The following is a 13,922-nucleotide window of genomic DNA, read 5'->3' as shown; positions in this document are numbered from 1 at the left end:
GAGCTTTCACCTAAATAACTACAGGTGGTGAGATAAGCTGCACAATATAATTGACCTTTCAGTATATTGTTGCACACACACCATCTATTTAGCAAATGCCCTTGTTATCAACAGCAGCCTTTTAAACTCACCTGAGCTAACAGGTATGTGCGCTGGTTACTCTGCTGCGCTTAAAATTTCTTTTTTGGTTTGCTACAATGCCTTTTCTGAAACGTTGTCTCCTTCTGCTGGAACACTGACTTCTTTCATTTAATGCCTGCAGACTATAAAAGAGAACCCAACCCAAAAAGTTTGGTTGATTAGTCTGTGGCATTCTGTTAAACTGTTGCTTATGGCGGTCTCTGTGAGCTTCTCAGCGACATTCAGCCAGCCAGGTATCCTGCCTGCAGTAGATGGAATGTGGCAATGGAACGCTGGCTGCGCGTGTCATAATAGGCTCTGAGCCTTTATATACCTGTGCACAGCAGCAGCCACCTTCAGTCTGCTGCTGGACAGCCAGCAGCAGCAGCAGCAGGAGAGGTATGTAATCAGGAGCCCTCCTGCTAAGGGTAGACAGCTGCTCGTTCCACCCCACCCCCCGCCTTAATTGGTTCTCCTCCCTTCCAACGGTGTTGAGGCGGGTGGGAACAGCAGGGGGTGAAGGTGCTGTGTTTAAAGAGGTGGAGTTATGCAGATCTAAAACGCGTGGATTGCAGCAGCAGCAAGCCGAAAAGTGCAGGCATGTAAGGGATCTAGAGGTTGACAACATGTCTTCTTAACGGGAGTCCAGGAGCTCATCTCCACAAATGGACTTTTCAGGATCCTTGGGTGGCTCCGTAGTTTGAAACCAATTCTGGTTATCGCTTCTCGGCCTTTTGGCTAAGATCAAGTGTAGTATCTGTTCTTATCAGTTTAATATCTGATACGTCCCCTATCTGGGGACCATATATTAAATGGATTTTTAGAACAGGGAGATGGAAAAAGAGCTTGCTCTGTCCACTCCACGCATTGACCTGGTATTGCAGTATCTCCAGGACCGGTGCACCCCTTCTTTAATGCAGTTTCTAAAATCAGAAAGAATTGAATTCAATGTTTTTTGTTCATTTTGCTTGTTTGTCGGATTTTGGGATGGACTCTTTGGCTTTGCTTTTCTTCTCCTCATTGGATTTTTCATGTTCAAAGTTGCAGAAGCCAGATTACAAGCTCATTTTGGTTCAACTTCAGCAACTGTGCATTGCATTGCCATGTAATGTGATGCAATGCTATCTTTCTAGCTCTCCCTTTTTACTTCCTTTTGGATAAACAGACATATTAGGCAAGCATTTTGGAGCTTTCACCTAAATAACTACAGGTGGTGAGATAAGCTGCACAATATAATTGACCTTTCAGTATATTGTTGCACACACACCATCTATTTAGCAAATGCCCTTGTTATCAACAGCAGCCTTTTAAACTCACCTGAGCTAACAGGTATGTGCGCTGGTTACTCTGCTGCGCTTAAAATTTCTTTTTTGGTTTGCTACAATGCCTTTTCTGAAACGTTGTCTCCTTCTGCTGGAACACTGACTTCTTTCATTTAATGCCTGCAGACTATAAAAGAGAACCCAACCCAAAATGTTTGGTTGATTAGTCTGTGGCATTCTGTTAAACTGTTGCTTATGGCGGTCTCCGTGAGCTTCTCAGCGACATTCAGCCAGCCAGGTATCCTGCCTGCAGTAGATGGAATGTGGCAATGGAACGCTGGCTGCGCGTGTCATAATAGGCTCTGAGCCTTTATATACCTGTGCACAGCAGCAGCCACCTTCAGTCTGCTGCTGGACAGCCAGCAGCAGCAGCAGCAGGAGAGGTATGTAATCAGGAGCCCTCCTGCTAAGGGTAGACAGCTGCTCGTTCCACCCCACCCCCCGCCTTAATTGGTTCTCCTCCCTTCCAACGGTGTTGAGGCGGGTGGGAACAGCAGGGGGTGAAGGTGCTGTGTTTAAAGAGGTGGAGTTATGCAGATCTAAAACGCGTGGATTGCAGCAGCAGCAAGCCGAAAAGTGCAGGCATGTAAGGGATCTAGAGGTTGACAACATGTCTTCTTAACAGGAGTCCAGGAGCTCATCTCCACAAATGGACTTTTCAGGATCCTTGGGTGGCTCCGTAGTTTGAAACCAATTCTGGTTATCGCTTCTCGGCCTTTTGGCTAAGATCAAGTGTAGTATCTGTTCTTATCAGTTTAATATCTGATACGTCCCCTATCTGGGGACCATATATTAAATGGATTTTTAGAACAGGGAGATGGAAAAAGAGCTTGCTCTGTCCACTCCACGCATTGACCTGGTATTGCAGTATCTCCAGGACCGGTGCACCCCTTCTTTAATGCAGTTTCTAAAATCAGAAAGAATTGAATTCAATGTTTTTTGTTCATTTTGCTTGTTTGTCGGATTTTGGGATGGACTCTTTGGCTTTGCTTTTCTTCTCCTCATTGGATTTTTCATGTTCAAAGTTGCAGAAGCCAGATTACAAGCTCATTTTGGTTCAACTTCAGCAACTGTGCATTGCATTGCCATGTAATGTGATGCAATGCTATCTTTCTAGCTCTCCCTTTTTACTTCCTCTTGGATAAACAGACATATTAGGCAAGCATTTTGGAGCTTTCACCTAAATAACTACAGGTGGTGAGATAAGCTGCACAATATAATTGACCTTTCAGTATATTGTTGCACACACACCATCTATTTAGCAAATGCCCTTGTTATCAACAGCAGCCTTTTAAACTCACCTGAGCTAACAGGTATGTGCGCTGGTTACTCTGCTGCGCTTAAAATTTCTTTTTTGGTTTGCTACAATGCCTTTTCTGAAACGTTGTCTCCTTCTGCTGGAACACTGACTTCTTTCATTTAATGCCTGCAGACTATAAAAGAGAACCCAACCCAAAAAGTTTGGTTGATTAGTCTGTGGCATTCTGTTAAACTGTTGCTTATGGCGGTCTCTGTGAGCTTCTCAGCGACATTCAGCCAGCCAGGTATCCTGCCTGCAGTAGATGGAATGTGGCAATGGAACGCTGGCTGCGCGTGTCATAATAGGCTCTGAGCCTTTATATACCTGTTCACAGCAGCAGCCACCTTCAGTCTGCTGCTGGACAGCCAGCAGCAGCAGCAGCAGGAGAGGTATGTAATCAGGAGCCCTCCTGCTAAGGGTAGACAGCTGCTCGTTCCACCCCACCCCCCGCCTTAATTGGTTCTCCTCCCTTCCAACGGTGTTGAGGCGGGTGGGAACAGCAGGGGGTGAAGGTGCTGTGTTTAAAGAGGTGGAGTTATGCAGATCTAAAACGCGTGGATTGCAGCAGCAGCAAGCCGAAAAGTGCAGGCATGTAAGGGATCTAGAGGTTGACAACATGTCTTCTTAACGGGAGTCCAGGAGCTCATCTCCACAAATGGACTTTTCAGGATCCTTGGGTGGCTCCGTAGTTTGAAACCAATTCTGGTTATCGCTTCTCGGCCTTTTGGCTAAGATCAAGTGTAGTATCTGTTCTTATCAGTTTAATATCTGATACGTCCCCTATCTGGGGACCATATATTAAATGGATTTTTAGAACAGGGAGATGGAAAAAGAGCTTGCTCTGTCCACTCCACGCATTGACCTGGTATTGCAGTATCTCCAGGACCGGTGCACCCCTTCTTTAATGCAGTTTCTAAAATCAGAAAGAATTGAATTCAATGTTTTTTGTTCATTTTGCTTGTTTGTCGGATTTTGGGATGGACTCTTTGGCTTTGCTTTTCTTCTCCTCATTGGATTTTTCATGTTCAAAGTTGCAGAAGCCAGATTACAAGCTCATTTTGGTTCAACTTCAGCAACTGTGCATTGCATTGCCATGTAATGTGATGCAATGCTATCTTTCTAGCTCTCCCTTTTTACTTCCTTTTGGATAAACAGACATATTAGGCAAGCATTTTGGAGCTTTCACCTAAATAACTACAGGTGGTGAGATAAGCTGCACAATATAATTGACCTTTCAGTATATTGTTGCACACACACCATCTATTTAGCAAATGCCCTTGTTATCAACAGCAGCCTTTTAAACTCACCTGAGCTAACAGGTATGTGCGCTGGTTACTCTGCTGCGCTTAAAATTTCTTTTTTGGTTTGCTACAATGCCTTTTCTGAAACGTTGTCTCCTTCTGCTGGAACACTGACTTCTTTCATTTAATGCCTGCAGACTATAAAAGAGAACCCAACCCAAAAAGTTTGGTTGATTAGTCTGTGGCATTCTGTTAAACTGTTGCTTATGGCGGTCTCTGTGAGCTTCTCAGCGACATTCAGCCAGCCAGGTATCCTGCCTGCAGTAGATGGAATGTGGCAATGGAACGCTGGCTGCGCGTGTCATAATAGGCTCTGAGCCTTTATATACCTGTGCACAGCAGCAGCCACCTTCAGTCTGCTGCTGGACAGCCAGCAGCAGCAGCAGCAGGAGAGGTATGTAATCAGGAGCCCTCCTGCTAAGGGTAGACAGCTGCTCGTTCCACCCCACCCCCCGCCTTAATTGGTTCTCCTCCCTTCCAACGGTGTTGAGGCGGGTGGGAACAGCAGGGGGTGAAGGTGCTGTGTTTAAAGAGGTGGAGTTATGCAGATCTAAAACGCGTGGATTGCAGCAGCAGCAAGCCGAAAAGTGCAGGCATGTAAGGGATCTAGAGGTTGACAACATGTCTTCTTAACGGGAGTCCAGGAGCTCATCTCCACAAATGGACTTTTCAGGATCCTTGGGTGGCTCCGTAGTTTGAAACCAATTCTGGTTATCGCTTCTCGGCCTTTTGGCTAAGATCAAGTGTAGTATCTGTTCTTATCAGTTTAATATCTGATACGTCCCCTATCTGGGGACCATATATTAAATGGATTTTTAGAACAGGGAGATGGAAAAAGAGCTTGCTCTGTCCACTCCACGCATTGACCTGGTATTGCAGTATCTCCAGGACCGGTGCACCCCTTCTTTAATGCAGTTTCTAAAATCAGAAAGAATTGAATTCAATGTTTTTTGTTCATTTTGCTTGTTTGTCGGATTTTGGGATGGACTCTTTGGCTTTGCTTTTCTTCTCCTCATTGGATTTTTCATGTTCAAAGTTGCAGAAGCCAGATTACAAGCTCATTTTGGTTCAACTTCAGCAACTGTGCATTGCATTGCCATGTAATGTGATGCAATGCTATCTTTCTAGCTCTCCCTTTTTACTTCCTTTTGGATAAACAGACATATTAGGCAAGCATTTTGGAGCTTTCACCTAAATAACTACAGGTGGTGAGATAAGCTGCACAATATAATTGACCTTTCAGTATATTGTTGCACACACACCATCTATTTAGCAAATGCCCTTGTTATCAACAGCAGCCTTTTAAACTCACCTGAGCTAACAGGTATGTGCGCTGGTTACTCTGCTGTGCTTAAAATTTCTTTTTTGGTTTGCTACAATGCCTTTTCTGAAACGTTGTCTCCTTCTGCTGGAACACTGACTTCTTTCATTTAATGCCTGCAGACTATAAAAGAGAACCCAACCCAAAAAGTTTGGTTGATTAGTCTGTGGCATTCTGTTAAACTGTTGCTTATGGCGGTCTCTGTGAGCTTCTCAGCGACATTCAGCCAGCCAGGTATCCTGCCTGCAGTAGATGGAATGTGGCAATGGAACGCTGGCTGCGCGTGTCATAATAGGCTCTGAGCCTTTATATACCTGTGCACAGCAGCAGCCACCTTCAGTCTGCTGCTGGACAGCCAGCAGCAGCAGCAGGAGAGGTATGTAATCAGGAGCCCTCCTGCTAAGGGTAGACAGCTGCTCGTTCCACCCCACCCCCCGCCTTAATTGGTTCTCCTCCCTTCCAACGGTGTTGAGGCGGGTGGGAACAGCAGGGGGTGAAGGTGCTGTGTTTAAAGAGGTGGAGTTATGCAGATCTAAAACGCGTGGATTGCAGCAGCAGCAAGCCGAAAAGTGCAGGCATGTAAGGGATCTAGAGGTTGACAACATGTCTTCTTAACGGGAGTCCAGGAGCTCATCTCCACAAATGGACTTTTCAGGATCCTTGGGTGGCTCCGTAGTTTGAAACCAATTCTGGTTATCGCTTCTCGGCCTTTTGGCACGATCTATCAGGTTTACCTGTGTGGTCTTGCCTGTGAGGTGCTCTTGGTACCCTTTCTCTCGGCCTGGGGGGATCGTTCCTCTTCGGAGGGACTTAACCCCCCTGCTGCTATTGGGAGGAAGGATTAGTCCGGGAGCAACGGGAAGGGATCCCATGAAGGCTTGCGCCTTTCAGAGAGAAGAGTCGGTACGTTCCTGAGTGAAGGATGCCGGCAACGCTCACATATTCATCGGGTGATGCCCGGATGCGGAACACCGTGAGGATTGAAGTTGGAGCAGCATCGAGGATGGAGAAGAATTTGGACTACATCTGCCATAGGATTCTTCTTGGAGTTCTGGAGTTTCGGCGGGAAGACATATTCTGCTTCCAGGACGAGTACAAGGGGACATACACCATCACCTTCAAGAGCCAGGGATGCTGTCAGCAACTCGTACAAAAGGTAAACGAGAAAAACTACTTAGATGAGTTGGATGGACTAACCTTTTGTCTCTTGTATGCTTATGACGAGATCCCCATCGTGGTGCATTTCCCGAACCCCTTTGTGGAAGCTGCAGACATCTCGACCTACCTTACCCGCTATTGTGATGATCTGAGATACCTGGGTACTGTGAAGAACGCGGTAGGCTTCTGGTGCGGCAAGAGAAGGTATATGGCCCGTCTAAAGAGGGACCTTAGTGGAGTGGGAGGAATGCTACACCCTCCCTCAACCTTCGTAATCGGTAAGAGCAGAGGCTACTTATTTTATCCTGGAATGCCAGTATGTTGCAGGAACTGTGGACAAATGGGTCATACCCAAACGTCCTGCTCGGGCAGGAAAGTAGACCGCTGCAATAATTGCAGCTGTTACGGACATTTAATGAAGGACTGTCCCGCTGGGAGGAAATGTAATCTCTGCGGTGAGGCGGGGCACATGTTCCGAGGATGCCCCAACAGGACCAGGACCAGGACCTACGCAGAAGCTGCATCTTCTGAAGCTGAGCCGATGCGCCCACCGGTCTTCACTGGCAGGCCGGCGTCGGAGGGCGGTTCGAAGGGCGAGAAGGCTGGGATGGAGCAGGGAGCCGGAGGCCCCTCTGGGGCGGCACCTGCATCGAAGTCCCTTAACGATGGGCGGACCTCGCATGGACCGGAGCGGGGGGGTCCTCCTTCTGGGAGGGTATCCTCCGTATCGATGGTTCCCGATACCGATCCTGTTGGGCTGGAGGGTGGTGCCCCTGTGCGGTTGGCTACAGGGGACCACGCAGCGATGGCCTCAGGATCTTCCAGGGCGATTAGCCAGCCAGATGAGGGGGCTTTGCTTCTAGGTGGCGAACATCAGGAAATCTGTGTTGCTGATCTTGTCCTGATGGACCAGTCTCCCCCCCTGGAGGAGGTGGAGGAAGAGGAGGACTGCACCAGTGACCTAGTGGAGTCTGCCCCGAAAAAGAGACGGAATGTCGAATCCCCAGCGTCTCCTGGAATGTGGCTGGGAACCGTGACCTACGAGGGGGCAACCGCCGGCTCACAGAATATCGAGTCGTTTGGGTCATCTAGCCCGGATGTCCTGGAGCAATTTGATATACAGGGCTTTGAGTCAGGTGTCCTCATGGAAGATCCACCACCCTGACCTATGAATGCCCACAATAAGACTTGTCTCACTGAATGTGAGGTCATTAAAGAGCCCAGTTCGTAGGGCTGCTCTATTCAAGTATTTAGAAACCACTGACTTTGACATATGTTTATTACAGGAATGCGGGATACAACATGCACTAAATTATAATGATATCAAGACAGATTGGAGACTGGGGCCCTCCATCTGGTCTGGCTCCAATGACAACAAGTCAGCGGGGGTGGGCTTCCTCTGTCGTGGGAGAAATATTACTATAAATGCTGTCACAGAAATAGTACCAGGCAGAGTGGTTTTAGTGCATTTTAAATTTAATGGTTTTACCCTACGTGTAATGAATATTTATGCTCCCCCTGATAAGCAAGAGAGAATTAATTTATTTGGGATATTGCCATTGTACTGTACTGGGTCATCTCCCCTGGTCGTAGGGGGTGATTTTAATTGTCTTTGTGCTAGTGAACAACGAGCAGGGGGTGACCCTTTACGCAAATTGGATAAGTCATGTCATCTATTGAAAGATTTTATAACTGATTTTAAATTATGCGATGCGTGGAGGTCACTCCTGCCGACGGACCCTGGTTATACGTGGTCCGGAAGAGGGGTGTCCTCCAGGATCGATTTTATTTTCCTATCAGATGATTTTAACCCTGTAAAATGTGTTTTAACATCAAATATATTTTCTGACCATAAGGGCTTGGAGGTGCATCTAGAATACCGGGATGAACAGAGGGTCAACAGGGGCCTCTGACGTCTAAGTACTTACCTGCTGGAGGACCCTCTGATTCGACAAGACTTTGGTAAAGCCTATCAAGCCTGGCGGCGACAAAAACCTTCTGATGCCCCTATGGTAACCTGGTGGGAAAATTTGAAAAAAAAAGTCAGAATGTTTTTTATAAAAGCAGGGAGACGTAAAGCTAGAGAGAAAAAAAGATGTTTTAGTGATCTTAATACCAAACTGCAAACACTTTTTAAATTCAAAGAGCTAGGGGTGGAGGTGGGAGATGATATTGCTAGCCTAAAAACTGAAATTCAGAACTGCATAGACACAAAGGGGAAAGAGATTATTTTTAACTCTAGAGTGCAGCACTTGGAGGAGGGGGAGAAGTGCTCTCGCTTCTTCTTCAAAAAAGTCATGGATAAAAGAGAAGTGATCACAAATCTAGAGGGTGAAACATCTATGCAGGGAATGTTGAATGCTACTTTTAACTTTTATAAGCATCTTTTTAGTAAAAAGTGTATAGATGAGTCCTTTTTATCTGATGCTCTTAATGATCTCGATTTTAAGTTAAATTTTACAGACCAGGAGTTTTTAGAACGCGATATTGTTTTAGAGGAATTATTTTATGTTTTTAAAAGTTTCTCTAAGGGCAAAGCACCTGGGTGTGACGGACTACCTGTAGAATTTTACCTTACTTTTTGGGACATTTTAAAAGAGGAACTTTTTATGCTTTTTAAAGAAGTTTTTATTTGTGAACAGTTGCCATTTTCGTGGAGGAGAGGAGTGGTGTCTTTGATATATAAAAAAGGTGACCGCAGTACTCTAGCGAATTGGAGACCCATAACTCTCCTAAATGTTGATTACAAGGTACTTGCTAAGGTGGTTGCAGACCGGCTCAGGAGTGTCATTGCCAAACTAATCCAGCCTGAGCAGGTTTGTAGTGTACCAGGCAGAAGTATTTCAGAGGTTTTAAACGTATTAAGGGATGTAATTTGGTATTCCAGAGACCGGGGTCAAAATGTAGCTCTTTTAGCCCTAGATTTTGAAAAAGCTTTCGATAGAGTCTCTCATAGATTTCTTTTTAGAGTTTTAAAAAGAATGGGTATCCCTAATATGCTTTTAAATTGTATTAAGATTTTATATAAAAATTGTTTTAGTCAAATTTCTCTTAATGGCTTTTTAACAGATGGAGTTCCCCTTGAGTCCGGAGTGAAGCAGGGATGCCCCTTGTCGCCCATCCTGTTCATCTGCGCCATGGAGCCCCTGCTGAGCGCAATAAGGAAAGACAAAGTGATTAGAGGGGTTCCTGTTCCAGGCGGAGGTGGCAGTGATGTGAGAGTCTTTGGCTACATGGATGACGTGACGGTTGTGTGCGTGGACCCTGCTTCCCTCCGGAGGGCGGTGTTGCGCATTGATTTTTTTTCCCAGGCATCCGGTTTTAAACTTAATTTAAATAAATCTGAATGTCTGACTTTGGGATCCTGGGACACCGCCCAACTCCCGCAGCTCACTATAAAACGAGACAATGTAAAAATTCTTGGAGTTGTTTTTAACGAGGAGAATGTGGGAACTCAAAGCTGGGAGAATGTCATAGAAAAAATGTCAAAGAAAATATCATTTTGGGGTTTGAGGTCCCTAACAATGGAGGGGAAAATTTTAATTATAAAATCAGTGTTGTTACCCCTCATACTGTATATAGCTATGGTGTACCCCCCCTCTGATGTTTTAATTAAAAAAATGACTAGGATGATCTTTATGTTTTTATGGAACTCCAAAATGGAAAAATTAAGGCGAGAAATAATGAGGAAGAATAAAATGAACGGCGGAAGGGATGTCCCCGATTTACATATTTATTTGTATTTAAATTATTTCTGCTTTTGTTTCAAACATTTTAATGGTAATAGTGCGCTAAGTTATTTTTTAAAATATACTTGTGGGATGATTTTTAAAAGATGGTTTAAGTTGTCGTTGAATTCCCCTGTTTTACTATGCCCCCCCAAACACCAAGCAATCTTAGAAAAGACTGTTCGATTTTATAGCCTTGGTGATTTTAATATGGACATTTTTAAAGACCGCAAGAAGCTTTTATCTTTTCTGAGGAGGAATGAAGATGTGACCCCCATAGTAAATTTCTCAGAAGAGAGATCGAAGCAAGTTTGGAAGAATGTCTTCGGGAAATTCTTAGCAAATGGACATAAGGACATCGCATGGATGGTGGTCCACCAGTGCCTCCCCACCAGAGAATTTCAACACAGGAGAGGCCTGGTGGCCAGAGCCAAATGCCCCAGAGACTCATGTGTTAATGACGAAACCACCTTGCACCTTATGTGGAATTGCCCATTTGCACAGGAACTTTGGCACAAAGTTGGGATTCTTTTAAAATGGACTTGCGGTTTAAGAGATTTTAACCATGAATATGTTTTATATGGCCTTTTTAAATGTCCGACCCCTCAACAGTATTGTATATGTTGGTGTATGATTAACTGTTTTAAAGACGCCCTTTGGAAGGCACGCAATATTTTACTTTTTAAACGTGATGCTATTTCTGTGAAGGATTGTCTTAAAATTGCTTTTAGCCAGATGTATATTTATTACTTGAGGGATGTCAAATGTATTGGGAGGAGGGATGCTAATCGTATATGGGGTTTTTATGGGTGGAATTCTGTGTTTTAATAATGTACTGTTTGTGTTGTTGTTTTTGATTGTAAACCATCTTTTATGCACTTAATAAATTATGTTGAAACCTGATCTGTTCTTATCAGTTTAATATCTGATACGTCCCCTATCTGGGGACCATATATTAAATGGATTTTTAGAACAGGGAGATGGAAAAAGAGCTTGCTCTGTCCACTCCACGCATTGACCTGGTATTGCAGTATCTCCAGGACCGGTGCACCCCTTCTTTAATGCAGTTTCTAAAATCAGAAAGAATTGAATTCAATGTTTTTTGTTCATTTTGCTTGTTTGTCGGATTTTGGGATGGACTCTTTGGCTTTGCTTTTCTTCTCCTCATTGGATTTTTCATGTTCAAAGTTGCAGAAGCCAGATTACAAGCTCATTTTGGTTCAACTTCAGCAACTGTGCATTGCATTGCCATGTAATGTGATGCAATGCTATCTTTCTAGCTCTCCCTTTTTACTTCCTTTTGGATAAACAGACATATTAGGCAAGCATTTTGGAGCTTTCACCTAAATAACTACAGGCGGTGAGATAAGCTGCACAATATAATTGACCTTTCAGTATATTGTTGCACACACACCATCTATTTAGCAAATGCCCTTGTTATCAAAAGCAGCCTTTTAAACTCACCTGAGCTAACAGGTATGTGCGCTGGTTACTCTGCTGCGCTTAAAATTTCTTTTTTGGTTTGCTACAATGCCTTTTCTGAAACGTTGTCTCCTTCTGCTGGAACACTGACTTCTTTCATTTAATGCCTGCAGACTATAAAAGAGAACCCAACCCAAAAAGTTTGGTTGATTAGTCTGTGGCATTCTGTTAAACTGTTGCTTATGGCGGTCTCTGTGAGCTTCTCAGCGACATTCAGCCAGCCAGGTATCCTGCCTGCAGTAGATGGAATGTGGCAATGGAACGCTGGCTGCGCGTGTCATAATAGGCTCTGAGCCTTTATATACCTGTGCACAGCAGCAGCCACCTTCAGTCTGCTGCTGGACAGCCAGCAGCAGCAGCAGCAGGAGAGGTATGTAATCAGGAGCCCTCCTGCTAAGGGTAGACAGCTGCTCGTTCCACCCCACCCCCCGCCTTAATTGGTTCTCCTCCCTTCCAACGGTGTTGAGGCGGGTGGGAACAGCAGGGGGTGAAGGTGCTGTGTTTAAAGAGGTGGAGTTATGCAGATCTAAAACGCGTGGATTGCAGCAGCAGCAAGCCGAAAAGTGCAGGCATGTAAGGGATCTAGAGGTTGACAACATGTCTTCTTAACGGGAGTCCAGGAGCTCATCTCCACAAATGTACTTTTCAGGATCCTTGGGTGGCTCCGTAGTTTGAAACCAATTCTGGTTATCGCTTCTCGGCCTTTTGGCTAAGATCAAGTGTAGTATCTGTTCTTATCAGTTTAATATCTGATACGTCCCCTATCTGGGGACCATATATTAAATGGATTTCTAGAAAAGGGAGATGGGAAAAGAGCTTGCTCTGTCCACTCCACGCATTGACCTGGTATTGCAGTATCTCCAGGACCGGTGCACCCCTTCTTTAATGCAGTTTCTAAAATCAGAAAGAATTGAATTCAATGTTTTTTGTTCATTTTGCTTGTTTGTCGGATTTTGGGATGGACTCTTTGGCTTTGCTTTTCTTCTCCTCATTGGTTTTTTCATGTTCAAAGTTGCAGAAGCCAGATTACAAGCTCATTTTGGTTCAACTTCAGCAACTGTGCATTGCATTGCCATGTAATGTGATGCAATGCTATCTTTCTAGCTCTCCCTTTTTACTTCCTTTTGGATAAACAGACATATTAGGCAAGCATTTTGGAGCTTTCACCTAAATAACTACAGGTGGTGAGATAAGCTGCACAATATAATTGACCTTTCAGTATATTGTTGCACACACACCATCTATTTATCAAATGCCCTTGTTATCAACAGCAGCCTTTTAAACTCACCTGAGCTAACAGGTATGTGCGCTGGTTACTCTGCTGCGCTTAAAATTTCTTTTTTGGTTTGCTACAATGCCTTTTCTGAAACGTTGTCTCCTTCTGCTGGAACACTGACTTCTTTCATTTAATGCCTGCAGACTATAAAAGAGAACCCAACCCAAAAAGTTTGGTTGATTAGTCTGTGGCATTCTGTTAAACTGTTGCTTATGGCGGTCTCTGTGAGCTTCTCAGCGACATTCAGCCAGCCAGGTATCCTGCCTGCAGTAGATGGAATGTGGCAATGGAACGCTGGCTGCGCGTGTCATAATAGGCTCTGAGCCTTTATATACCTGTGCACAGCAGCAGCCACCTTCAGTCTGCTGCTGGACAGCCAGCAGCAGCAGCAGCAGGAGAGGTATGTAATCAGGAGCCCTCCTGCTAAGGGTAGACAGCTGCTCGTTCCACCCCACCCCCCGCCTTAATTGGTTCTCCTCCCTTCCAACGGTGTTGAGGCGGGTGGGAACAGCAGGGGGTGAAGGTGCTGTGTTTAAAGAGGTGGAGTTATGCAGATCTAAAACGCGTGGATTGCAGCAGCAGCAAGCCGAAAAGTGCAGGCATGTAAGGGATCTAGAGGTTGACAACATGTCTTCTTAACGGGAGTCCAGGAGCTCATCTCCACAAATGGACTTTTCAGGATCCTTGGGTGGCTCCGTAGTTTGAAACCAATTCTGGTTATCACTTCTCGGCCTTTTGGCTGAGATCAGGTGCAGTGATCTAACGGTTGCTGCCTTGGTCTTGGCTGAGAGGTGCCCGGGGTACCCGGCTCCTTGGCCTGGGGGGATCGTCTCACCTTTTGGTGGGACTTCACCCCCCTGCTGCTATTAGGGAGCTGGCTTAGTCCCCGGGCAACAAGTTGCGATCCCCAGGCG

At 45.1% G+C, this 13,922-nt stretch overlaps 6 non-coding genes across 6 annotated transcripts; all 6 read left to right on the top strand.

Moving 5' to 3' along the window:
- The first annotated feature begins 838 nt into the window (after positions 1-838).
- On the top strand, positions 839-1,029 carry LOC141239699 (U2 spliceosomal RNA). The gene has a single exon (XR_012305051.1). It is a non-coding gene; the product is annotated as a U2 spliceosomal RNA (small nuclear RNA).
- Positions 1,030-2,144: 1,115 nt separating this feature from the next.
- Positions 2,145-2,335, top strand: LOC141239698 (U2 spliceosomal RNA). Its single transcript, XR_012305050.1, has one exon. It is a non-coding gene; the product is annotated as a U2 spliceosomal RNA (small nuclear RNA).
- Positions 2,336-3,450: 1,115 nt separating this feature from the next.
- Positions 3,451-3,641, top strand: LOC141239697 (U2 spliceosomal RNA). The gene has a single exon (XR_012305049.1). It is a non-coding gene; the product is annotated as a U2 spliceosomal RNA (small nuclear RNA).
- A 1,115-nt stretch (positions 3,642-4,756) lies between these two features.
- LOC141239696 (U2 spliceosomal RNA) lies at positions 4,757-4,947 on the top strand. Its single transcript, XR_012305048.1, has one exon. It is a non-coding gene; the product is annotated as a U2 spliceosomal RNA (small nuclear RNA).
- Positions 4,948-11,114: 6,167 nt separating this feature from the next.
- LOC141239912 (U2 spliceosomal RNA) lies at positions 11,115-11,306 on the top strand. The gene has a single exon (XR_012305256.1). It is a non-coding gene; the product is annotated as a U2 spliceosomal RNA (small nuclear RNA).
- A 1,115-nt stretch (positions 11,307-12,421) lies between these two features.
- On the top strand, positions 12,422-12,612 carry LOC141239857 (U2 spliceosomal RNA). Its single transcript, XR_012305204.1, has one exon. It is a non-coding gene; the product is annotated as a U2 spliceosomal RNA (small nuclear RNA).
- The last annotated feature ends 1,310 nt before the right edge of the window (positions 12,613-13,922 follow it).

The sequence above is a fragment of the Phyllobates terribilis genome, unplaced genomic scaffold, assembly GCF_046119375.1.
Source record: "Phyllobates terribilis strain yellow unplaced genomic scaffold, ASM4611937v1 Scaffold_779__1_contigs__length_684578, whole genome shotgun sequence".
Taxonomy (NCBI): Eukaryota; Metazoa; Chordata; class Amphibia; order Anura; family Dendrobatidae; genus Phyllobates; species Phyllobates terribilis.
This window is presented reverse-complemented; position numbering and strand designations above follow the sequence as displayed.